The 25,506-nt window shown below is 41.7% G+C and overlaps 1 non-coding gene across 1 annotated transcript; it reads left to right on the top strand.

The window, feature by feature from the left end:
- The first annotated feature begins 18,414 nt into the window (after positions 1–18,414).
- Positions 18,415–18,517, top strand: LOC135637429 (U6 spliceosomal RNA). Its single transcript, XR_010496277.1, has one exon. It is a non-coding gene; the product is annotated as a U6 spliceosomal RNA (small nuclear RNA).
- The last annotated feature ends 6,989 nt before the right edge of the window (positions 18,518–25,506 follow it).

The raw sequence follows: 25,506 nt of genomic DNA, 5'->3' as shown, positions 1-25,506 counted from the left end.
TTTCGCTCTCGGCATTCTTTCCTTGTTCGATCGCGATCGGGCTGCTCTTCTTATGCTCTTTTGTTCTTTCTTGCTTCGCGTTCTTCTGCTCTCTCTGTCCCAAAATCTTCATCTTTTTCTCGTTCTTTTCCTTCTTATTTCCTTGATCAAGGCACAGGGAGGAAGAAAGCTGCTTCTTCGGAGTGCGGTCGTGTTCCTTGTCCTCGTTGGTCAGTCCATGGACGCTGGTCCTCTTCCTCGCTCGCTGATCCACACCAATGCGGACGCCTCCGGTGCATTTTTCTCTTTTCTCGATTCATAGAGTTTGATCCTCCGATTCTTCCCTAGTATCCGAGTTAGGGTTAGGTTTAGCGTTTGATGCTGGGTTTGCTTGCCTTATAGTAGAATCAAATCGCATGATGAAAGCGCATGATGTGCTGCCCTTGGTCCGAAGCGCCGCTGCGAGGAAAAAGATTGTCCGACATCACCAACACGGTGAGTTCGGGGACGGCCGGAATGATGGGTGCCGATGTCGATCGAGGTAACTCCAATGTGATTTCTTGCCGGATCTCCAAAGATTGCATCGTCCAGCTCATGAAGGTACCTTTGGAGATTTTCTTTTTGGTCTCCCTTTTTCATCTTTCTTTCATTCTTCATCTGCATTTAGTGTTTGTTTCTAAAAAAGATGTTTGAAAATGCTTTTTTCTTTACATGATCAATATGAATTCCAGGAAAATACTGCCTTGTTGAACCTTCCTGCAGAAAATAAGTATGTAAATTGTAAAACACAAATTACTTCTTGACTGAAAAATAGTCCGTCGAAATTCTTGGACCAGCTATCGATTGATATGGTTTGATCTGTTGTTCGTTTTGGCAGCAAAATCATAGAACTGAGTAGCACTGAGTTGCAAAAACTCCAATTTGAATTGCAGAAAACCAGTCAACAAAACTGGCAATTGGCCCGGGCTAACTCACACATGCTAGGGGTTGATTCCTTGTCCATTTTCTTTATTGTTTCAGTTTGCAAAAAAGATGCATTCTTTATCTGTTTCGTCTTTTGATTCGCAGGAGCTCAACTTAGGGAAAGATAGAGTATGTTTTCTTGCCTTATGGTTTGGCTCATTTGTGATTTTCGTTTGCTATAATAGGCGATTTAATTTGATTTACTTTGTGTCAATCGATTGAAGTTGCATGTCAAGTTATTTTGACTGATAATATTTATTTGTTTATTTCATGTTGCAGCTAAAAGTATTAACAACATGAGCTTGGTTGTACCTTATCAATCCTTAAACTAAAGACTTCAGAATTAGAGGTAAGGGGGATTATTATAGTTTCATAATTTGTTTTCTCCTCTCTTAATCTCTATGGTGATATATATTTTTTCTTTACTCTAACTTAGGAGAAAGAAAAATTGATCAAAGATCTCCTTAACAAAATTGGCTCAGAGGTATCCAATGGTTTGTTTTGTTTACATTCAGGCTGCCCTTTTTTTGCTCATACTGTTATTTTTCTTTCTACAAATTGCAAAAGGTAGGAACCACCAAGTGTGAGGAGGTTGAAGCAAATGCAACTCAACTTGCTAATGACAAGAAAATCTGCAATCCCAATAAGAAGCGCAAGTTAAAACCACAGTGTAATTCAACTCACCACTATGAGTGAAATTAGTGGTTCTGCATCTGATTTCAAATCTCTGTGTTTGTTCTTCATTCTTATATCAGTTTTATGGTTCTGCAGCTTTAGGCCCTACCGCTTTGGTTCATCAAGTGGCATCAGAGGGAAAGGTTGATGGTAGAAGGTAATTCATGTTTTGGATAAGCTTTGAATAATTTGTTAATCTTTAACGACAATGTAAATTCTGATGCATTCTAATTAATGAAGAAGGAGGTCCTTACGAACAAAATCCAGTGGCTTGAAGTCTGAATCATGTGAATTTGTGAATGACTTGCTCAAAAGAGATGATGGCGGATCTCCAGTGACCCATCAAGTGGGCCTAGAGGAAAAGGTTGTGGGAAGAAGGTAATGCACATTCTGATTAAGCTATAGGCCCCCCCTTTTTTTTCTCTGGAGAGCATCATTGAACTCATACCTATTTTATTTTTCTAGAAGTTCCTTCCGAACAAGATCCTGTAGTTTGAAATCTGAATCACATGAATCTATGGAGTTGCACAAGATTGATGATGCCATACTTCCAGTGACTTGTCTGGTGCCATCAGAGGAAAAGATTGATGGAAGAAGGTAATCCATGTTTTATATGGCTTTGGAATGGTTCCTGCTTTTTAGTATTTAAAATTTGAGCATTTTTTTCTAAAGCAGAAAATCCTTGCGGAGGAGATCCGGTTATTTAAAGTCTGAATCATGTGAGCCTACTGAGAACTCAATCAAGATGGAGGATGCCAAGTTTTTAGTTTATACGATCAAGAATGAACGAGTAAGCTATTGGTCATGGAGATTGTTATACTTCTTCCGTATCAAATATTTCTGTTGAACGAGTAAAGAATGAGAAGCATAATTCAATTGGGTCTTCAGAACTCGGGAATCGGGAGTGCCAAAGAAGATCCTCTGTTGGAAGGCCATTGCGGAAGGCGGCTGAGAAGGTCGGTTCTTGCAAAGAAATGAATCTGAATGTAAAAATGTGAAGATCATAGTACGATTCTGGGTTATCTGCTTACATCACTAAAATTTCAGATGGTGCTAGCTGAGAGCTGCTGATATTCTTGGATCCACTTAATATATCTGCTAGATGAGAGCTGGACATGCCAATGTTTTCTATGTTCTTGATATTTTGTGATGACATGGTGAAATGTATTACTGTATTGTAAGATTAATTAGTAGGAACCCATAGCTTAGTTTTGCAGCTTCTTTCCTTTCTTTTAGTTTGCCCTGCACAAAACAGGGATATTTTGAGACAAAATAGTAGTAGCATTATATGTTGTATGATTTGCTACGATTGAAATTTATATTTGTCTCAAGGAAAAAATGGTGCTTTGTTTTTTCTTGTTTAGTGATTTAGTTGTTTGGCATACTACATCCAACATGAGAAGTTTTACATTATGATAAAATATTGATTGATGAGCCAATAAAGTTGACTTGTCCCTTGTTGTTGTGGAATGTTATTGCCTCTAAAATTTGAATGCTCCTTGAGAATATCTAGAAGAGTTTGTCCTTCTTGTTTGGTATCCTCAAGAATTTATTTGTTAGCATATAAAATTAGTTATTTTTAAAATTTTATAAAAAAATATATAAACATGTTTTAATATAAATATCATAATTTAAAAGGAGTTTATGATTTAGATAAGAATATTTATCACTCCTCAATTTATTGATTTAGATAAAAAAAAATCCATAATAAGATAAAAATTATTGAGAGAAAAGAAAAAGCATGCAATTACAACAAATAGTTTATGGAAGTATTGTTTGAGTCGAGACCTAATAAATGATTAATGAATTTTCTCTAAATGTACATTAAAAATATAAATATATTCTCTATATAAACCACGAGTTGCAGTTGTGGTTGTTCTACTGATATGACTATATTGAGGGCACATGACTAACTTAAGGAAAGCACAACAACTTTGAGCCAAACTGCGGTCGCCTTGATGATGTATCGTTAAGTTAGAGAAGCATGGCTAACTTGGAGTTTCAATCGTCATGATGCGATCGACTTGAAAATGCACCTTTTAAAGCCTTGGTTGACCTAGAGTCACAATCATCTTGAGGATTTATAATTGACTCGAGGAAGCAATCGTCTTGAAGAAGCATGATCGACTTCAAGTCAAGACCTCGTCTTATTGACGTGACTTCCTTATGGCTTGACCAACTTAAAAATATGGCAAGTTTGACCAACATAAAGTTGCAACCAACTTAAAGAGGCAATGTCATCTTAGAGTTGTGATTGTCTTGTCGATGTGGCTCTACCATTTTGAGGACACATAACCGACTCGAAGAATCAAAGTGGGCTTGGAGGTTAAGGTGCATATATCTTGATGATGCATGAGAGATTTGATGAAAGAATCAACTTGAAGAAGTATGCCTAACTTGGAGTTGCGGATGCCTTGACAACACGACTGCCTTTAAGGCTCGACCGACTTGAAGATGCAATTGACTTGAAGAAGCATTGCCGACATGAGTTGCAAATAACTTAAGGATACATGATTGACTTGAGGAAACAATTGACTCAAAGAAGCATTACTGACTTGAGGAAACAATTGACTCAAGTCATGGCTATTTTTATGATGTGATTGCCTTGAAGGCTCAACTGACTTGGTCGCATGACTGGCTTAAGAGGCACAGTCGACTTAAGAGGAAAAACCAACTTTAAACTAGGTTAGAAGCATTGTTTAGAGTAGCTCTCAGTTGGGACTTGTAAGGATCTTCTATGAAGCATGACTTCTTATATTCCCCTCACTTTCTAAATCTTATCTAGCAATGGCAATCTTATGCACCTGTTTAAACTAGTACCAGTTATATCTCACTCACCTATGACTTCTTATGAAGTCAAGGATATGAATTCAAAGGACCTTGAGGCTGCTACACATCTTGTATTTTAGTATGGCACACATCAAGGGAGCTAAAGAATAACAGGGTTGAGGCAGTATTTTTCTTCATGTGTGAAGAAGAAGAGAATAATGGAAGAGTAGAGAAGAAGAAAAAGATCTAATTCTGATACAGACTGAGATAGAAGGCCACTTCATTTTTTATATTCTTTGGATGATGCTATGTTTTACTCAGATTTCATCTCCTCTTTCCAATTCTCCCACTCTGAAGTGTAATCTGATCTGAGACATCTGTATCTGCCTATGCCAACCTCCCATATGTTTCTGCAACCTCCCTCCATCAACTAAGCCTGTTTTGGACCAGATATCCTATGATCATGATGAGAAGAACATTAGAAGAATCCTCTCTCCATGTTGCCTCTAGTGAACATTAACAAGACAAGGACATGCATCCAATCCACTGTGACTCATCAATGTGGAAAGCTCTGTTGAGTGCTTTGCTGGATAAGGCCTTGGCTTGGATGGAAAGTTCTCTTTTCTTATTCTGATATGCTTGTATCGCAGGGAATCATCAGCCATTAGCAAATGTTAATAAGACTACTAGAATCTTTAATGCTAGAACTTGGAGGACAACTTGAATGATCTGAAGTTTGCAGGGCCATCTCTAAGTTCAGTTGCTGCACATCTGAAGCTTTGTCTTCTTCATGTCAAGTAAAGTTGCTAATCATAGTGATTTGAGCAGTATAAGCAAAAGAGACATCGGAGCCCATCTTTTAAAGACCGTAAACAGGTTTATGGTAAGGAAATTATTTAGAGGAAATCAGATTACTCTGTTTGATGATTTAGGTCCATATTGTTGGTGAACCCTTACGCTGTTGTGGCTGAGGAATAAGTACGGCTCCGTCTAATCCCGGATGTGCATGGTTGCCCACGCGGAGACTCAGGTAGCAGAAGTGAGTGTCGGGTCAGATTGGGTCATGGTCCTCGTTGCTTGCTTCGTCATTGCCAGCCCCCTGCACTCAGGTCGGGGTCGGGAGAGAGATTTCCCGACTCGACCCCTTCGAAGCTTAAGTTAGAGTTGAGTGGAATAAAAGCGAGTTGAATGTATGAAGTCCTCTCTCATTGGTCAAAGGGTTGACTTTTATATCTGCAAAGGGGGTGGTTAGTCGTACATGGTCCTTTAATGGTTGTCAACTCCTCGGGAGGGTGGCTTGTACCTAGCGGACGGGTGCCGACTAACCCGTATGGGTTGGCGCCGTGTAGTGCCACTCTGAGTTTTGTGGTATGACTCACCGAGCAACACTACTCGAGCACTGGGAACTGGCCTGCCCGAGAAATGTGGCTCGGGCACTGGCTTGGTCGAGCAGCACTACCCGGGCTCTTATTTGGCCGAGTAGTTGCTCTGATAATGATCGAGCCAAGCAACGATGGACTGCACGTGATTGGCCGAGCAACACTGCTTAGGCACTGGCTTGGCCAAGCAACATTACTCGGGCATTGGGAATTGGCCTCGCCGAGCAATGTGGCTTGGGCACTGGCTTAGTCGAGCAACACTACTCGGGCCCCTATTTGGCCGAGCAACACTATCCGAGCACTTGGGACTGGCCTGACCAAGTAATGTGGCTCGGGCAATGGCTTGGTCGAGCAGCTGCTCTGATAATGATCAAAACAAGGACGATGACTGCACTTGACTGGTCGAGCAACACTACTCGAGCACTGGGGACTAGCATAGCAGAGCAATGTGGCTCGGGCACTAGCTTGGTCGAGCAACACTACTCGAGCACTAGGGACTGGCCTGGCTGAGCAATGTGGCTCGGACACTGGCTTGGCCGAACAACACTACTCGGGCACCTAGGACTGGCCTGGCCGAGCAATGTGGCTCGAGCACCGGCTTGACCGAGCAATGTGGCTCGGGCACTGGCTTGGTTGAGCAACACTACTCGGGTACTAGGGACTGGCCTGGCTGAGCAATGTGGCTCGGGCACTGGCTTGGTTGAGCAACACTATTCAGGCCTTTGTTTAGCCAAGCAACTACTCTTATAATGATCGAGCCAAGCTACGATGGACTACACATGTCTGGTTAAGCAACACTACACGACCATTGGCTTAGTCGAGCAACACTACTCGGGCATTGGGGAATGGCTTGACCGAGCAATGTGGCTCGGGCATCGACTTGGCCGAGCAGCACTACTCGGGACCATGTTTGGCATAGCAACTGCTCTGATAATGATCGAGCCAAGCGACGATGGACTATACAATACTAGCCGAGCAACACTACTTAGGCACTAGGGAATGGCATGGCCGAGTAATGTGGCTCGAGCATTGGCTTGGCCAAGCAGCACTACTCGGGCTCCTGTTTGGCCGAGCAACTACTATGATAATGATCGAGCCAAGCGACGATGGACGACACATGATTAGCTGAGCAAAACTGCTCGGGCATTGGCTTGGCCGAGCAGCACTACTCGAACCCCTGTTTGGCTGAGCAACTACTATGATAATGATCGAGCCAAGCGACGATGGACTGCACATGACTGGCCGAGCAACACTTCTCAGGCACTGGCTTGGCCGAGCAACACTACTCGGGCCCCTGTTTGGCCAAGTAGCTACTCTGATAATGATCGAGCCAAGCGACGAAGGACTACAAATGACTGGATGAGCAACACTGCTCGGGCATTGGCTTGGATGAGCGAGGGGAAGGTACCGACCCCTACAAGATGCCTTCGAGCGAGAAATTTTTGATTTTCGGCTTTTTGGGAGACAAAGCGAAAGTTGACTTAGACTTTGGCTTTGGTGGGAATTTTAGTTTTTGACCAAATCTTGGATCTTTTGGGTGGGATTTTTGAGTTTTTTTGCTTATCTTCCCACCGCCATGCTTGAGAGTTTGGGTTTGGGAGTCGACTTGTACAACGCCGAGTAGGATGACGCATTTCCTGTAGACGAGCACCGACCGACCCATACGGGTTTCGATCGTGCGGCGCCATTCAGAACTTTCTGAAATGGATCCGTAGTGTTCAGCTACGACTTGTACGACGCCGAACAACGTGGAGGACGTATGATCGCCTATGCGGATAATGCTAAAATGAGCCATATCTTATATTCGACAATGATTAACTAACGTAGTTGACGAGATAAAAGAAAAAAAAGGATCCCAATTCCACTTTAACAATGCTTTTGCCGTCATCAAACAGCCGAAGACAAAAGGACTTTTGTTTTTGTTTTCCTTTGGAAGAATCATCACAGTTCCGGTGGCTCCATCCAGGTGCGAAATCTCATATGGCAAATTACTAAGAGTGATCCATGCTTCATCGTAATACCATGACAGCAACCATTGATCACCACATTATTAAACTGATAATATAAACAGGAAATAGGAGAATCTTACTGCAAACATTTCACGGACATCTGTTATCTTCTGTGATCCATTCTTGATTAACGAAGTGCTTTTCTTGTTAGGATCGAGAGCACTAAGAGGGGGGGGGGTGAATTAGTGCAGCGGAAATCTTACAATAATTTAAAAACCAAAAGCTGCGTTCGTTCAAAAACTATTATGATGCAAAAGCAAATTCTCAGTTTGTATCTAAGTGCAATTTGCGTCTAAGCGCAGATTGCGTTTAAGCGCAGTTTTGCGTCTAAGCGCAGTTTTGCGTTTAAGCGCAGTTTTGCGTCTAAACTCAGATTTACGTCTAAACGCAGATTTACGTCTAAACGCAGATTTACGTCTAAACGCAGTTTTACGTCTAAACGCAGATTTACGTCTAAACGTAGTTTTACGTCTAAACGCAGTTTTACGTCTAGACGCAGATTTACGTCTAAACTTTGAAACTCGTTTGTATAATCGCAGAAGGCAGTATGCAGTTGAAAACAAGACGTAAACGTGAACTGAAATCTGATGATTGAGCGAGGATAGCCGATTTACGTCTGAATGCAGTTTTACGTCTAAATGTTGAAACTCGTTCGTAAAATCGTAGAGGACAGATTGCAGTTATTAATAGGATTAAAATGTAAGCGTAAACTGCAAAGAAGCTCGTTCGTAAAAGCACGGAAAACAGTTCTGCAGAATCAAACGTAAACGTAAACTGTAATATATGAAAATACGAATTTACGTCTGAACGCAGATTTGGAAGAACAGCACTTAGAACTTGTTCGTGAAAGCGCAGAGAGCAGTAGTGATGAGGGAGGTTTGCAGTAATGATAAAGTGCTCGAAAATAAACGCAAACCAGAGATTTAGAGTGGTTCGGTCAGCCTTGACCTACTCCACTTTTGGCTTCCTCCACCGATGAGGTTGCCGACGTCAACTAGGTGCCTTCCTTCAATGGGCGAAGGCCAAACTTCCCTCTTACAGTTTCTCTCCTTTTGACAGGCTTAGGAGACAACCTTTACAAACCTTTCTCTCCTCACTTTACAATTGAAAACTTGAAGAACAGAAGGAGGAGACTTAAAGGCTTTACAACACTTTTGAGCTCTTAGAATCACAGAAAAGATCAAGATTTCGGTGTAGGTCTGTATCTTTTCAGTGCTGAATGGGTGGGGTATTTATAGGCCCCAACCCAATTCAAAATCCGAGCTCAAAACGATCAAATCGATCAAATCCCAGAATTCTGGGATCAGGCGGTTGCACCTCTCGACTGGAGAGGTGGCACCGCCTGGCAGAGCTCGAAGACTGAGCTCTGCCGATTGCTTCTCTCTGCCAGAGCTCGAAGACTGAGCTCGATGGTTGCATCACCTGGCAGAGCTCGAAGACTGAGCTTGGTGATTGCATCACCTGGCAGAGCTCGAAACTGAGCTCGGTGGTTGCATCACCTGGCAGAGCTCCAAGCTGAGCTCAGGCTGATCCACCTCTCTACCAAAGCTCGAAGACTGAGCTCGGTGATTGCATCACCTGGCAGAGCTCGAGACTGAGCTCAGGCTGATGCACCTCTCTGCCAGAGCTCGAAGACTGAGCTCGGTGGTTGCATCGCCTGGCAGAGCTCGAAACTTGAGCTCTGGCGGTGCTACCTCTTGGCAGAGGAGGTTGCACCGCCCAGTCTAGCTCGAAGACTGAGCTCTGGGCGGTTGCACCTCTCGGCTGGAGCGGTTGCACCTCCCAGCCTTGCAGCCCTGGTGGTTGCACCTCCTGGCTGGGGCGGTTGCACCTCCCAACCCCACAGCCCAGGCGGTTGCACCTCCTGGCTGGGGCGGTTGCACCTCCTGGTGCAATTAGGGTCCGAATGGTTCACTCCATTCGGCCCACTTTGAATCTTTTCAGGGGCCCAATTGCCCCAAGATTAAGCTAATGGGATCACCTCCCATTTTCATGCTTAATCATCATGCTAACTACGATTAACTCTAAGACAACTTCTGCAGCTTTGCTCCGATGCGTCAATCGCTTCTTCCGGCGAGTTTCCGGCCAACTTCCGTCGATCAACCGATAACCCTCGGTGATCCTTCTGCGGACATCCGGCATACTCCTGGACTTTGCGACGATCCACTTGGCGAGTTCCGACGAGCTTCGCTTGGCAAGCTTCTGGACTTCTCGGATCTGTTCTCGCTGAACCTCCGACGACCGTCCGAACTTCCGTCGAACTCTCGAACTCCCAACGTGATCATGATCTTGACTCCGGTGCAACACCTGATGCTTGTCTTACTCTTATCGTAGTTAATCCTGCACACTTATCTCAACACATAGATTAGATAACAAATGACAATTGACTTCATCATCAAAATCCGAGATTCAACGATCTCCCCCTTTTTGATGATGACAATCAATTGATAAAGGAGTTGTCCTTAACTCCCCCTATCTATATGCCATAGTTGAGATAAGTCAACCTTGAATTCAAGACCTAAGAATTCAAGTGACGTATTGATAAGTTAGATCAGTCAAACTTATCAATGCTCCCATCATGATGCCCATCATGATGTATCTCTTCAAGAATTATGTCAAGGCATGACATACATCATCAAGTTTGTATGATAGTGTTTGTAACCATTCATCATGTAATCATATAAAGCTACGAAGGACTTTTTACATGATGCACACATTTGAGATTTTCTAGCAAGTTTGCATTTTCTTCACAATATAGAATATCAAATCAAGATTTGATGCAAACTATAGCACATGTTCACATATCTCTTGGTGATGCAAGGATGGCATAACATTGTTTATAGCATCACTTAAGTATTTGCAACTATGACATAGATATGATTATGGCAGTTCAGTTATGACATAGTGTTTATCAATTCATATGTTTCTCCCCCTTTGTCATCAACAAAAAGCATGATAGCATTATCAAGTATATAAAGGAAGTCATGACACATATATCTCTTTATTGTTTCTGCTTGACGGAGGAAAGTCATTTTTCAAAGAGTTTTCATAAGAGTGTACGGGAACATCCCATTTTTAGCATACAACCCGAAAAATGAACTTCTTACATGCATTTGGTTAAAAATATTTGTCACATAATTTGCAGCATGTTATTTGATCAAGCGTTGTCAAGGCATGTAATAGTAATAACATTCGAAAAATAATTTTAACTAGTTTAAGTATTCGGACACATCAACATTCCTAATTCTCTTCTTATGTAATCAAATTGTTCTTCACATAGGGGTTTTGTGAAGATATCAGCTAGTTGATGTTTGGTATCAATAAACTCTATGGTTACATCATGATTAGTGACATGATCTCGTATAAAGTGATGTCTAATATCAATGTGTTTGTTCTTGAGTGTTGTATAGGATTTTTAGTTAAGCATATTGCACTCGTGTTATCACATTTAATGGGAATATCTTTAAGATTCACTTTGTAATCTTCTAAAGTGTTTTTCATCCATACAACTTGTGCACAGCATGCACTTGCTGCAATGTATTCAGCTTCGGTTGTTGATAAGGCAACCGAGTTTTGTTTCTTAGATGACCAGGATACAAGGGCATGTCCTAAAAATTGACATGATCCTGATGTGCTTTTTCTGTCTAGTTTACAGCCAGCGAAGTCCGCATCAGCATAGGCTGTTAATTCAAAATTTTCTGATTTTGGGTACCATAATCCTAGATTGGTAGTTCCATTGAGATATCTGAGTATTCTTTTGACTGCTTTGAGATGAGATATCTTAGGGTCTGATTGAAATCTAGCACAAAGTCCTACACTGAACATGATATCTGGTCTGGTGGCAGTAAGGTAAAGTAAACTTCCTATCATACCCCTATAGGTTTTTTGATCGAAGCTTTCTCCATTCTCATCAATTTCTAACTTAGTGGAGGTGCTCATAGGAGTGTCAATGGCTTTTGAATTATTCATTTTGAACTTCTTTAGCAAACTCACAGCATATTTGGTTTGACTAATAAATATGTCATTGCTTAGTTATTTGATTTGTAGGCCTAAGAAGAATGTTAACTCTCCCATTAGACTCATTTCGAATTCATGACTCATAGTTTTCGCAAAGGATTCACAAAGAGATTCATTTGTAGAACCAAAAATAATATCATCAACATAAATCTGAATAATGAGAAAATCATTTTCAAAATTTTTGATAAACAATATAGTATCAACCTTGCCTTTTATGAAATTATTTTCAATGAGAAAAGAGCTAAGTCTCTCATACCAAGCCCTTGGGGCTTGTTTTAAACCATAGAGAGCTTTAGTTAATCTAAACACATGATTAGGGTAGCCATTATTTTCAAATCCAGGAGGTTGTTCAACATAAATTTCTTCGGAAATGAAACCATTTAGAAAAGCGCTTTTAACATCCATTTGAAATAACTTAAAATTATTGCAACTAGCGTAGGCAAGGAGCATCCTTATGGCTTCCAATCGAGCCACAGGTGCGAAGGTTTCTTCGTAATCGATACCTTCTTCTTGGTTGAAACCTTTGGCCACTAATCTAGCCTTGTTTCTAACCACGATACCATTTTCATCTTGCTTGTTTCTAAAGACCCATTTAGTACCAATTACTAAATGATCATTTGGCCTAGGAACAAGCGTCCACACCTCATTTCTCTCAAATTGATTTAATTCATCTTGCATTGCGATAATCCATGAATCATCTTTCATGGCTTCATCAACACATTTGGGTTCAATTTGGGAGAGAAAAGCGGCGTTGGCACAAAAGTTTTTAAAAGAAGATCGTGTTTGAACCCCCTTTGATGTGTCTCCTAGGATTAGCTCCTTAGGATGAGCATCTATATACTTCCAATCCTTGGGTAAGGATGTTTTGGAAGTGGATGCAACCAAGTTGCTGGTTGGAGACGGGGTTTCGTTTAAATTCAAGGAATCAAAATTAACATCATCATCAAGATCATTTTTCTTAATTTCTGAAATCTCATTGAAAACAACATGGATGGATTCTTCAATAATTAAGGTTCTTTTATTGAAGATGCGAAAAGCTTTAGAAACCGAAGAATAACCAAGAAAGATTCCTTCATCAGATTTAGCAAAGACTTTAAAATATGAGACACTGGGTTTTTTGTTATTCCATAACTCATAAGGAGTTTTGGTGAGTAAGGGTCTTACTAGGACTCTATTTAAAATATAGCATGCAGTGTTTACAGCTTCGGCCCAAAAATATTTGGGTAGGCTATGTTCATTCAACATGGTTCTTGCCATTTCTTGTAAATTTCGATTTTTTCTTTCTACTACCCCATTTTGTTGAGGATTTCTTGGAGTAGAGAAGTTATGGTTGTATCCGTTGAGTTCACAGAATTCTTGGAAGTCATGGTTTTGAAATTCTCCACCGTGATCACTTCTAATTGACGAAATCATAGATTCCTTCTCATTTTGAACAAGTTTACAAAACTTGGTAAAATGTCTAAAGCATTCATTTTTTTTGTTTTAAGAAGTAGGTCCATGTATATCTGCTGTAGTCATCAATAATGACAAAGGCGTATTTGCTACCTCCTAGACTCGATGTAGAGATTGGTCCGAACAAGTCCATATGGATCAATTGTAGGGGCCTAGAGGTGCTTATTTGATTCTTAGCTTTGAAGCTACCCCTAATTTGCTTACCTAATTGGCAAGCATCACATACATTATCTTTGACGAACTTGATATGAGGAATTCCTCTTACAAGTTCTCTAGATGATACTTGATTGATTAGCTTCATGCTAGCATGACCTAATCTTCTATGCCATAGCCAAGCATCCTCATTCATAACGGCAAAGCACATTTCATCACATAAGTCATTGATGTCAATAGTGTATACGTTGTTTTGTTTTAATGCAATCATAGATATATTTTTGTGTGGTTTTTCAATGATGCAGGCATTAGATTCAAATCTTATAATATATCCTTTATCACATAATTGACTAATGCTCAAGAGGTTATGTTTTAAACCATCAACTAGTAAAACATCTTCAATAGAGAGGTTGGATTTGTTACCTATGGTTCCTTTGCCAATGATTTTACCCTTGTTGTTGTCTCCGAAGGTGACATATCCTTCGTCTATGCTAGAGAGCTTAGAGAATTGAGATGGATCTCCGGTCATATGCCTTGAGCATCCACTATCAAGGTACCATTTCTTGCTCCTAGCTTGCGATTGTTTAGTTTTCTACAAGAAAGGATGATGTTTAGGTACCCATTTGCTTTTGGGTGCCTCATAAATAGATCTACATTTTCTATCATGTTGCATAGAGTTTATCATGGTTCCTTTAGGAACCCAAATTAATTTGTTTGGACTTATTTTCTTGAATGGACAACAATGTGTCTTGTGTCCAGATTTGCAACAAAAGTTGCACTTGGTTTGGTGTTGAACATGTAAGATGGGGCCTTTTACAAAGGTAGTTGGATTTCGGTGAGGACTCCTCACAAATCCAATCCCACTTCTTTTGGGAGCATGACCCTTGTTTGTAAGGATCATGTTTAATGACTTGCTACCAACCTCGAATTTCTTCAAGGTGTCCTTAAGTAGCAAGTTTTCTTTTTGTATAGTTTCTAAATCATGACATTTGATACATGAATTTAAACTATCATGATGTTCGACTTTTAACTTATCAAACTCATAAGTAAGATTATCATGTACCTTTTTTAGCAACTTGTATTTTTTATTTATAACTTTGCATTCATCAAATAAATCATGGAAGGCATTTAATAATTCATCGAAAGATAAATCAGCATCTAATAAATCCGTTACCTCCTCTTCGATGGCCATAAAGGCGTAATGAGCAACTTGCTCGGTGTTGGACTCCTCTTCCTCAGATGCGCTCGAATCATCCCATGTTGCTTGGAGCGCCTTCTTCTTTGTTGTTCTTTTCTTGACTTGGGGACAATCACTCTTGTAGTGTCCCGGCTTTTTACATTTGTAGCAGATTACTTGGTCCTTCTTGGGTTCAAGTTTATTTTTCACATCGTTTTTAAACTTGTTTCTTTTGAAGAATTTCTTAAACTTTCTTGTCAAAAGTGCTAAGTCATCGTCACAATCCTCATCACTTGAGTTTTCTCTCAAGTGGCATTCAGAAGTTTTAAGTGCCATATCCTTCCTGTTCTTTGGAAGGATGTCTTCTTGCTCTTCATGAGCTTTGCAGGTCATTTCGTAGGTCATTAATGACCCGATTAGTTCTTCAAGAGGGAAATTTCGCAGATCTTTTGCCTCTTGAATGGCGGTGACTTTAGGATCCCAACTTTTAGGAAGGGATCTTAGTATCTTATTAACAAGCTCAAAATCCGAAAAGCTCTTTCCGAGTCCTTTTAGACCGTTGACGACATCCGTGAAACGGGTAAACATGTCGCCAATGGTTTCACTCGGTTTCATTCGGAAAAGTTCAAAAGAATGCAGCAACAGATTGATTTTTGACTCCTTCACTCTACTTGTGCCCTCGTGGGTCACTTCAAGTGTGTGCCAAATATCAAAAGCAGTTTCGCAAGTTGAAACACGATTAAACTCGTTTTTATCAAGTGCGCAAAATAAGGCATTCATAGCCTTTGCATTAAGAGCGAAAGCCTTTTTTTCTAAATCGTTCCAATCAATCATTGGAAGAGAAGATTTTGAAAATCCATTTTCAACAAGGTTCCACAGTTCAAAATCCATAGAAATAAGAAAGATCCTCATTCGGGTCTTCCAGTAAGTGTAGTCCGTTCCACTGAACATGGGTGGACGTGTAATCGAATGCCCCTCTTGGTTTCCGGCGTATGCCATCTCTCTTGGGTTTTAATCCTTTAGAGAGTTAACCTTGCTCTGATACCAATTGTTAGGATCGAGAGCACTAAGAGGGGGGGGGTGAATTAGTGCAGCGGAAATCTTACAATAATTTAAAAACCAAAAGCTGCGTTCGTTCAAAAACTATTATGATGCAAAAGCAAATTCTCAGTTTGTATCTAAGTGCAATTTGCGTCTAAGCGCAGATTGCGTTTAAGCGCAGTTTTGCGTCTAAGCGCAGTTTTGCGTTTAAGCGCAGTTTTGCGTCTAAACTCAGATTTACGTCTAAACGCAGATTTACGTCTAAACGCAGATTTACGTCTAAACGCAGTTTTACGTCTAAACGCAGATTTACGTCTAAACGCAGTTTTACGTCTAAACGCAGTTTTACGTCTAAACGCAGATTTACGTCTAAACGCAGTTTTACGTCTAGACGCAGATTTACGTCTAAACTTTGAAACTCGTTTGTATAATCGCAGAAGGCAGTATGCAGTTGAAAACAAGACGTAAACATGAACTGAAATCTGATGATTGAGCGAGGAAAGCCGATTTACGTCTGAATGCAGTTTTACGTCTAAATGTTGAAACTCGTTCGTAAAATCGTAGAGGACAGATTGCAGTTATTAATAGGATTAAAATGTAAGCGTAAACTGCAAAGAAGCTCGTTCGTAAAAGCACGGAAAACAGTTCTGCAGAATCAAACGTAAACGTAAACTGTAATGTATGAAAATACGAATTTACGTCTGAACGCAGATTTGGAAGAACAGCACTTAGAACTTGTTCGTGAAAGCACAGAGAGCAGTAGTGATGAGGGAGGTTTGCAGTAATGATAAAGTGCTCGAAAATAAACGCAAACCAGAGATTTAGAGTGGTTCGGTCAGCCTTGACCTACTCCACTTTTGGCTTCCTCCACCGATGAGGTTGCCGACGTCAACTAGGTGCCTTCCTTCAATGGGCGAAGGCCAAACTTCCCTCTTACAGTTTCTCTCCTTTTGACAGGCTTAGGAGACAACCTTTACAGACCTTTCTCTCCTCACTTTACAATTGAAAACTTGAAGAACAGAAGGAGGAGACTTAAAGGCTTTACAACACTTTTGAGCTCTTAGAATCACAGAAAAGATCAAGATTTCGGTGTAGGTCTGTATCTTTTCAGTGCTGAATGGGTGGGGTATTTATAGGCCCCAACCCAATTCAAAATCCGAGCTCAAAACGATCAAATCGATCAAATCCCAGAATTCTGGGATCAGGCGGTTGCACCTCTCGACTGGAGAGGTGGCACCGCCTGGCAGAGCTCGAAGACTGAGCTCTGCCGATTGCTTCTCTCTGCCAGAGCTCGAAGACTGAGCTCGATGGTTGCATCACCTGGCAGAGCTCGAAGACTGAGCTTGGTGATTGCATCACCTGGCAGAGCTCGAAACTGAGCTCGGTGGTTGCATCACCTGGCAGAGCTCCAAGCTGAGCTCAGGCTGATCCACCTCTCTGCCAAAGCTCGAAGACTGAGCTCGGTGATTGCATCACCTGGCAGAGCTCGAGACTGAGCTCAGGCTGATGCACCTCTCTGCCAGAGCTCGAAGACTGAGCTCGGTGGTTGCATCGCCTGGCAGAGCTCGAAACTTGAGCTCTGGCGGTGCTACCTCTTGGCAGAGGAGGTTGCACCGCCCAGTCTAGCTCGAAGACTGAGCTCTGGGCGGTTGCACCTCTCGGCTGGAGCGGTTGCACCTCCCAGCCTTGCAGCCCTGGCGGTTGCACCTCCTGGCTGGGGCGGTTGCACCTCCCAACCCCACAGCCCAGGCGGTTGCACCTCCTGGCTGGGGCGGTTGCACCTCCTGGTGCAATCAGGGTCCGAATGGTTCACTCCATTCGGCCCACTTTGAATCTTTTCAGGGGCCCAATTGCCCCAAGATTAAGCTAATGGGATCACCTCCCATTTTCATGCTTAATCATCATGCTAACTACGATTAACTCTAAGACAACTTCTGCAGCTTTGCTCCGATGCGTCAATCGCTTCTTCCGGCGAGTTTCCGGCCAACTTCCGTCGATCAACCGATAACCCTCGGTGATCCTTCTGCGGACATCCGGCATACTCCTGGACTTTGCGACGATCCAATTGGCGAGTTCCGACGAGCTTCGCTTGGCAAGCTTCTGAACTTCTCGGATCTGTTCTCGCTGAACCTCCGACGACCGTCCGAACTTCCGTCGAACTCTCGAACTCCCAACGTGATCATGATCTTGACTCCGGCGCAACACCTGCTGCTTGTCTTACTCTTATCGTAGTTAATCCTGCACACTTATCTCAACACATAGATTAGATAACAAATGACAATTGACTTCATCATCAAAATCCGAGATTCAACATATCTAATGTAGCTACTGGGCCTCTCCTGCAAGTACTGGTCTCCGAATGAGTGTGCTGTGTTAGAAGTCCATCTCACCAAAGTGTGGGCAAACATGAATTCAACATAGATTTCTTCTCTGTGAAATAAATCAACATTGACTGCATTGTTGATCGATTGTGTTGACCCCCACAAAATATGATTTGACCATGGGTTCGAGAATTGGACATGTTTATTAGGTGTTAGAAGCCCAGCCCAAAGTTGTGCATCGAAGCTTGCTCAACCAAGTCAACCAAGCTTTACGATCTGGGCGGATGAGAAAGGACGGCTTCGATGCGTTTGGGGATTGTTCGAGGAGGATGCAGTCGATCAGTTATACAGATGCCGTTCGTTCGACAAAGCGACGGTTTAGATTTGGGCACGTGGTAAGAATATTTATTTTTAATCCCATATCGGTAATGAGGCGATTGCTTCGCGTATTCTTATACCGCAGAGTTGGCAGTGAGATTGTCTCTTCGGAGACATCCGATAAAATTGGAACGATACAGAGAAGATTAGCATGGCCCCTGCGCAAGGATGACACGCACAAATCGAGAAATGGTCCAAATTTTTTTTCGCTCTCGGCATTCTTTCCTTGTTCGATCGCGATCGGGCTGCTCTTCTTATGCTCTGTTGTTCTTTCTTGCTTCGCGTTCTTCTGCTCTCTCTGTCCCAAAATCTTCATCTTTTTCTCGTTCTTTTCCTTCTTATTTCCTTGATCAAGGCACAGGGAGGAAGAAAGCTGCTTCTTCGGAGTGCGGTCGTGTTCCTTGTCCTCGTTGGTCAGTCCATGGACGCTGGTCCTCTTCCTCGCTCGCTGATCCACACCAATGCGGACGCCTCCGGTGCATTTTTCTCTTTTCTCGATTCATAGAGTTTGATCCTCCGATTCTTCCCTAGTATCCGAGTTAGGGTTAGGTTTAGCGTTTGATGCTGGGTTTGCTTGCCTTATAGTAGAATCAAATCGCATGATGAAAGCGCATGATGTGCTGCCCTTGGTCCGAAGCGCCGCTGCGAGGAAAAAGATTGTCCGACATCACCAACACGGTGAGTTCGGGGACGGCCGGAATGATGGGTGCCGATGTCGATCGAGGTAACTCCAATGTGATTTCTTGCCGGATCTCCAAAGATTGCATCGTCCAGCTCATGAAGGTACCTTTGGAGATTTTCTTTTTGGTCTCCCTTTTTCATCTTTCTTTCATTCTTCATCTGCATTTAGTGTTTGTTTCTAAAAAAGATGTTTGAAAATGCTTTTTTCTTTACATGATCAATATGAATTCCAGGAAAATACTGCCTTGTTGAACCTTCCTGCAGAAAATAAGTATGTAAATTGTAAAACACAAATTACTTCTTGACTGAAAAATAGTCCGTCGAAATTCTTGGACCAGCTATCGATTGATATGGTTTGATCTGTTGTTCGTTTTGGCAGCAAAATCATAGAACTGAGTAGCACTGAGTTGCAAAAACTCCAATTTGAATTGCAGAAAACCAGTCAACAAAACTGGCAATTGGCCCGGGCTAACTCACACATGCTAGGGGTTGATTCCTTGTCCATTTTCTTTATTGTTTCAGTTTGCAAACAAGATGCATTCTTTATCTGTTTCGTCTTTTGATTCGCAGGAGCTCAACTTAGGGAAAGATAGAGTATGTTTTCTTGCCTTATGGTTTGGCTCATTTGTGATTTTCGTTTGCTATAATAGGCGATTTAATTTGATTTACTTTGTGTCAATCGATTGAAGTTGCATGTCAAGTTATTTTGACTGATAATATTTATTTGTTTATTTCATGTTGCAGCTAAAAGTATTAACAACATGAGCTTGGTTGTACCTTATCAATCCTTAAACTAAAGACTTCAGAATTAGAGGTAAGGGGGATTATTATAGTTTCATAATTTGTTTTCTCCTCTCTTAATCTCTATGGTGATATATATTTTTTCTTTACTCTAACTTAGGAGAAAGAAAAATTGATCAAAGATCTCCTTAACAAAATTGGCTCAGAGGTATCCAATGGTTTGTTTTGTTTACATTCAGGCTGCCCTTTTTTTGCTCATACTGTTATTTTTCTTTCTACAAATTGCAAAAGGTAGGAACCACCAAGTGTGAGGAGGTTGAAGCAAATGCAACTCAACTTGCTAATGACAAGAAAATCTGCAATCCCAATAAGAAGCGCAAGTTAAAACCACAGTGTAATTCAACTCACCACTATGAGTGAAATTAGTGGTTCTGCATCTGATTTCAAATCTCTGTGTTTGTTCTTCATTCTTATATCAGTTTTATGGTTCTGCAGCTTTAGGCCCTACCGCTTTGGTTCATCAAGTGGCATCAGAGGGAAAGGTTGATGGTAGAAGGTAATTCATGTTTTGGATAAGCTTTGAATAATTTGTTAATCTTTAACGACAATGTAAATTCTGATGCATTCTAATTAATGAAGAAGGAGGTCCTTACGAACAAAATCCAGTGGCTTGAAGTCTGAATCATGTGAATTTGTGAATGACTTGCTCAAAAGAGATGATGGCGGATCTCCAGTGACCCATCAAGTGGGCCTAGAGGAAAAGGTTGTGGGAAGAAGGTAATGCACATTCTGATTAAGCTATAGGCCCCCCCTTTTTTTTCTCTGGAGAGCATCATTGAACTCATACCTATTTTATTTTTCTAGAAGTTCCTTCCGAACAAGATCCTGTAGTTTGAAATCTGAATCACATGAATCTATGGAGTTGCACAAGATTGATGATGCCATACTTCCAGTGACTTGTCTGGTGCCATCAGAGGAAAAGATTGATGGAAGAAGGTAATCCATGTTTTATATGGCTTTGGAATGGTTCCTGCTTTTTAGTATTTAAAATTTGAGCATTTTTTTCTAAAGCAGAAAATCCTTGCGGAGGAGATCCGGTTATTTAAAGTCTGAATCATGTGAGCCTACTGAGAACTCAGTCAAGATGGAGGATGCCAAGTTTTTAGTTTATACGATCAAGAATGAACGAGTAAGCTATTGGTCATGGAGATTGTTATACTTCTTCCGTATCAAATATTTCTGTTGAACGAGTAAAGAATGAGAAGCATAATTCAATTGGGTCTTCAGAACTCGGGAATCGGGAGTGCCAAAGAAGATCCTCTGTTGGAAGGCCATTGCGGAAGGCGGCTGAGAAGGTCGGTTCTTGCAAAGAAATGAATCTGAATGTAAAAATGTGAAGATCATAGTACGATTCTGGGTTATCTGCTTACATCACTAAAATTTCAGATGGTGCTAGCTGAGAGCTGCTGATATTCTTGGATCCACTTAATATATCTGCTAGATGAGAGCTGGACATGCCAATGTTTTCTATGTTCTTGATATTTTGTGTTGACATGGTGAAATGTATTACTGTATTGTAAGATTAATTAGTAGGAACCCATAGCTTAGTTTTGCAGCTTCTTTCCTTTCTTTTAGTTTGCCCTGCACAAAACAGGGATATTTTGAGACAAAATAGTAGTAGCATTATATGTTGTATGATTTGCTACGATTGAAATTTATATTTGTCTCAAGGAAAAAATGGTGCTTTGTTTTTTCTTGTTTAGTGATTTAGTTGTTTGGCATACTACATCCAACATGAGAAGTTTTACATTATGATAAAATATTGATTGATGAACCAATAAAGTTGACTTGTCCCCTGTTGTCTTTGGAATGTTATTGTCTCTAAAATTTGAATGCTCCTTGAGAATATCTAGAAGAGTTTGTCCTTCTTGTTTGGTATCCTCAAGAATTTATTTGTTAGCATATAAAATTAGTTATTTTTAAAATTTTATAAAAAAATATATAAACATGTTTTAATATAAATATCATAATTTAAAAGGAGTTTATGATTTAGATAAGAATATTTATCACTCCTCAATTTATTGATTTAGATAAAAAAAAATCCATAATAAGATAAAAATTATTGAGAGAAAAGAAAAAGCATGCAATTACAACAAATAGTTTATGGAAGTATTGTTTGAGTCGAGACCTAATAAATGATTAATGAATTTTCTCTAAATGTACATTAAAAATATAAATATATTCTCTATATAAACCACGAGTTGCAGTTGTGGTTGTTCTACTGATATGACTATATTGAGGGCACATGACTAACTTAAGGAAAGCACAACAACTTTGAGCCAAACTGCGGTCGCCTTGATGATGTATCGTTAAGTTAGAGAAGCATGGCTAACTTGGAGTTTCAATCGTCATGATGCGATCGACTTGAAAATGCACCTTTTAAAGCCTTGGTTGACCTAGAGTCACAATCATCTTGAGGATTTATAATTGACTCGAGGAAGCAATCGTCTTGAAGAAGCATGATCGACTTCAAGTCAAGACCTCGTCTTATTGACGTGACTTCCTTATGGCTTGACCAACTTAAAAATATGGCAAGTTTGACCAACATAAAGTTGCAACCAACTTAAAGAGGCAATGTCATCTTAGAGTTGTGATTGTCTTGTCGATGTGGCTCTACCATTTTGAGGACACATAACCGACTCGAAGAATCAAAGCGGGCTTGGAGGTTAAGGTGCATATATCTTGATGATGCATGAGAGATTTGATGAAAGAATCAACTTGAAGAAGTATGCCTAACTTGGAGTTGCGGATGCCTTGACAACACGACTGCCTTTAAGGCTCGACCGACTTGAAGATGCAATTGACTTGAAGAAGCATTGCCGACATGAGTTGCAAATAACTTAAGGATACATGATTGACTTGAGGAAACAATTGACTCAAAGAAGCATTACTGACTTGAGGAAACAATTGACTCAAGTCATGGCTATTTTTATGATGTGATTGCCTTGAAGGCTCAACTGACTTGGTCGCATGACTGGCTTAAGAGGCACAGTCGACTTAAGAGGAAAAACCAACTTTAAACTAGGTTAGAAGCATTGTTTAGAGTAGCTCTCAGTTGGGACTTGTAAGGATCTTCTATGAAGCATGACTTCTTATATTCCCCTCACTTTCTAAATCTTATCTAGCAATGGCAATCTTATGCACCTGTTTAAACTAGTACCAGTTATATCTCACTCACCTATGACTTCTTATGAAGTCAAGGATATGAATTCAAAGGACCTTGAGGCTGCTACACATCTTGTATTTTAGTATGGCACACATCAAGGGAGCTAAAGAATAACAGGGTTGAGGCAGTATTTTTCTTCACGTGTGAAGAAGAAGAGAATAATGGAAGAGTAGAGAAGAAGAAAAAGATCTAATTCTGATACAGACTGAGATAGAAGGCCACTTCATTTTTTATATTCTTTGGATGATGCTATGTTTTACTCAGATTTCATCTCCTCTTTCCAATTCTCCCACTCTGAAGTGTAATCTGATCTGAGACATCTGTATCTGCCTATGCCAACCTCCCATATGTTTCTGCAACCTCCCTCCATCAACTAAGCCTGTTTTGGACCAGATATCCTATGATCATGATGAGAAGAACATTAGAAGAATCCTCTCTCCATGTTGCCTCTAGTGAACATTAACAAGACAAGGACATGCATCCAATCCACTGTGACTCATCAATGTGGAAAGCTCTGTTGAGTGCTTTGCTGGATAAGGCCTTGGCTTGGATGGAAAGTTCTCTTTTCTTATTCTGATATGCTTGTATCGCAGGGAATCATCAGCCATTAGCAAATGTTAATAAGACTACTAGAATCTTTAATGCTAGAACTTGGAGGACAACTTGAATGATCTGAAGTTTGCAGGGCCATCTCTAAGTTCAGTTGCTGCACATCTGAAGCTTTGTCTTCTTCATGTCAAGTAAAGTTGCTAATCATAGTGATTTGAGCAGTATAAGCAAAAGAGACATCGGAGCCCATCTTTTAAAGACCGTAAACAGGTTTATGGTAAGGAAATTATTTAGAGGAAATCAGATTACTCTGTTTGATGATTTAGGTCCATATTGTTGGTGAACCCTTACGCTGTTGTGGCTGAGGAATAAGTACGGCTCCGTCTAATCCCGGATGTGCATGGTTGCCCACGCGGAGACTCAGGTAGCAGAAGTGAGTGTCGGGTCAGATTGGGTCATGGTCCTCGTTGCTTGCTTCGTCATTGCCAGCCCCCTGCACTCAGGTCGGGGTCGGGAGAGAGATTTCCCGACTCGACCCCTTCGAAGCTTAAGTTAGAGTTGAGTGGAATAAAAGCGAGTTGAATGTATGAAGTCCTCTCTCATTGGTCAAAGGGTTGACTTTTATATCTGCAAAGGGGGTGGTTAGTCGTACATGGTCCTTTAATGGTTGTCAACTCCTCGGGAGGGTGGCTTGTACCTAGCGGACGGGTGCCGACTAACCCGTATGGGTTGGCGCCGTGTAGTGCCACTCTGAGTTTTGTGGTATGACTCACCGAGCAACACTACTCGAGCACTGGGAACTGGCCTGCCCGAGAAATGTGGCTCGGGCACTGGCTTGGTCGAGCAGCACTACCCGGGCTCTTATTTGGCCGAGTAGTTGCTCTGATAATGATCGAGCCAAGCAACGATGGACTGCACGTGATTGGCCGAGCAACACTGCTTAGGCACTGGCTTGGCCAAGCAACATTACTCGGGCATTGGGAATTGGCCTCGCCGAGCAATGTGGCTTGGGCACTGGCTTAGTCGAGCAACACTACTCGGGCCCCTATTTGGCCGAGCAACACTATCCGAGCACTTGGGACTGGCCTGACCAAGTAATGTGGCTCGGGCAATGGCTTGGTCGAGCAGCTGCTCTGATAATGATCAAAACAAGGACGATGACTGCACTTGACTGGTCGAGCAACACTACTCGAGCACTGGGGACTAGCATAGCAGAGCAATGTGGCTCGGGCACTAGCTTGGCCGAGCAACACTACTCGAGCACTAGGGACTGGCCTGGCTGAGCAATGTGGCTCGGACACTGGCTTGGCCGAACAACACTACTCGGGCACCTAGGACTGGCCTGGCCGAGCAATGTGGCTCGAGCACCGGCTTGACCGAGCAATGTGGCTCGGGCACTGGCTTGGTTGAGCAACACTACTCGGGTACTAGGGACTGGCCTGGCTGAGCAATGTGGCTCGGGCACTGGCTTGGTTGAGCAACACTATTCAGGCCTTTGTTTAGCCAAGCAACTACTCTTATAATGATCGAGCCAAGCGACGATGGACTACACATGTCTGGTTAAGCAACACTACACGACCATTGGCTTAGTCGAGCAACACTACTCGGGCATTGGGGAATGGCTTGACCGAGCAATGTGGCTCGGGCATCGACTTGGCCGAGCAGCACTACTCGGGACCATGTTTGGCATAGCAACTGCTCTGATAATGATCGAGCCAAGCGACGATGGACTATACAATACTAGCCGAGCAACACTACTTAGGCACTAGGGAATGGCATGGCCGAGTAATGTGGCTCGAGCATTGGCTTGGCCAAGCAGCACTACTCGGGCTCCTGTTTGGCCGAGCAACTACTATGATAATGATCGAGCCAAGCGACGATGGACGACACATGATTAGCTGAGCAAAACTGCTCGGGCATTGGCTTGGCCGAGCAGCACTACTCGAACCCCTGTTTGGCTGAGCAACTACTATGATAATGATCGAGCCAAGCGACG

This window comes from Musa acuminata, chromosome BXJ3-4, assembly GCF_036884655.1.
Source record: "Musa acuminata AAA Group cultivar baxijiao chromosome BXJ3-4, Cavendish_Baxijiao_AAA, whole genome shotgun sequence".
Lineage (NCBI taxonomy): Eukaryota > Viridiplantae > Streptophyta > Magnoliopsida > Zingiberales > Musaceae > Musa > Musa acuminata.
This window is presented reverse-complemented; position numbering and strand designations above follow the sequence as displayed.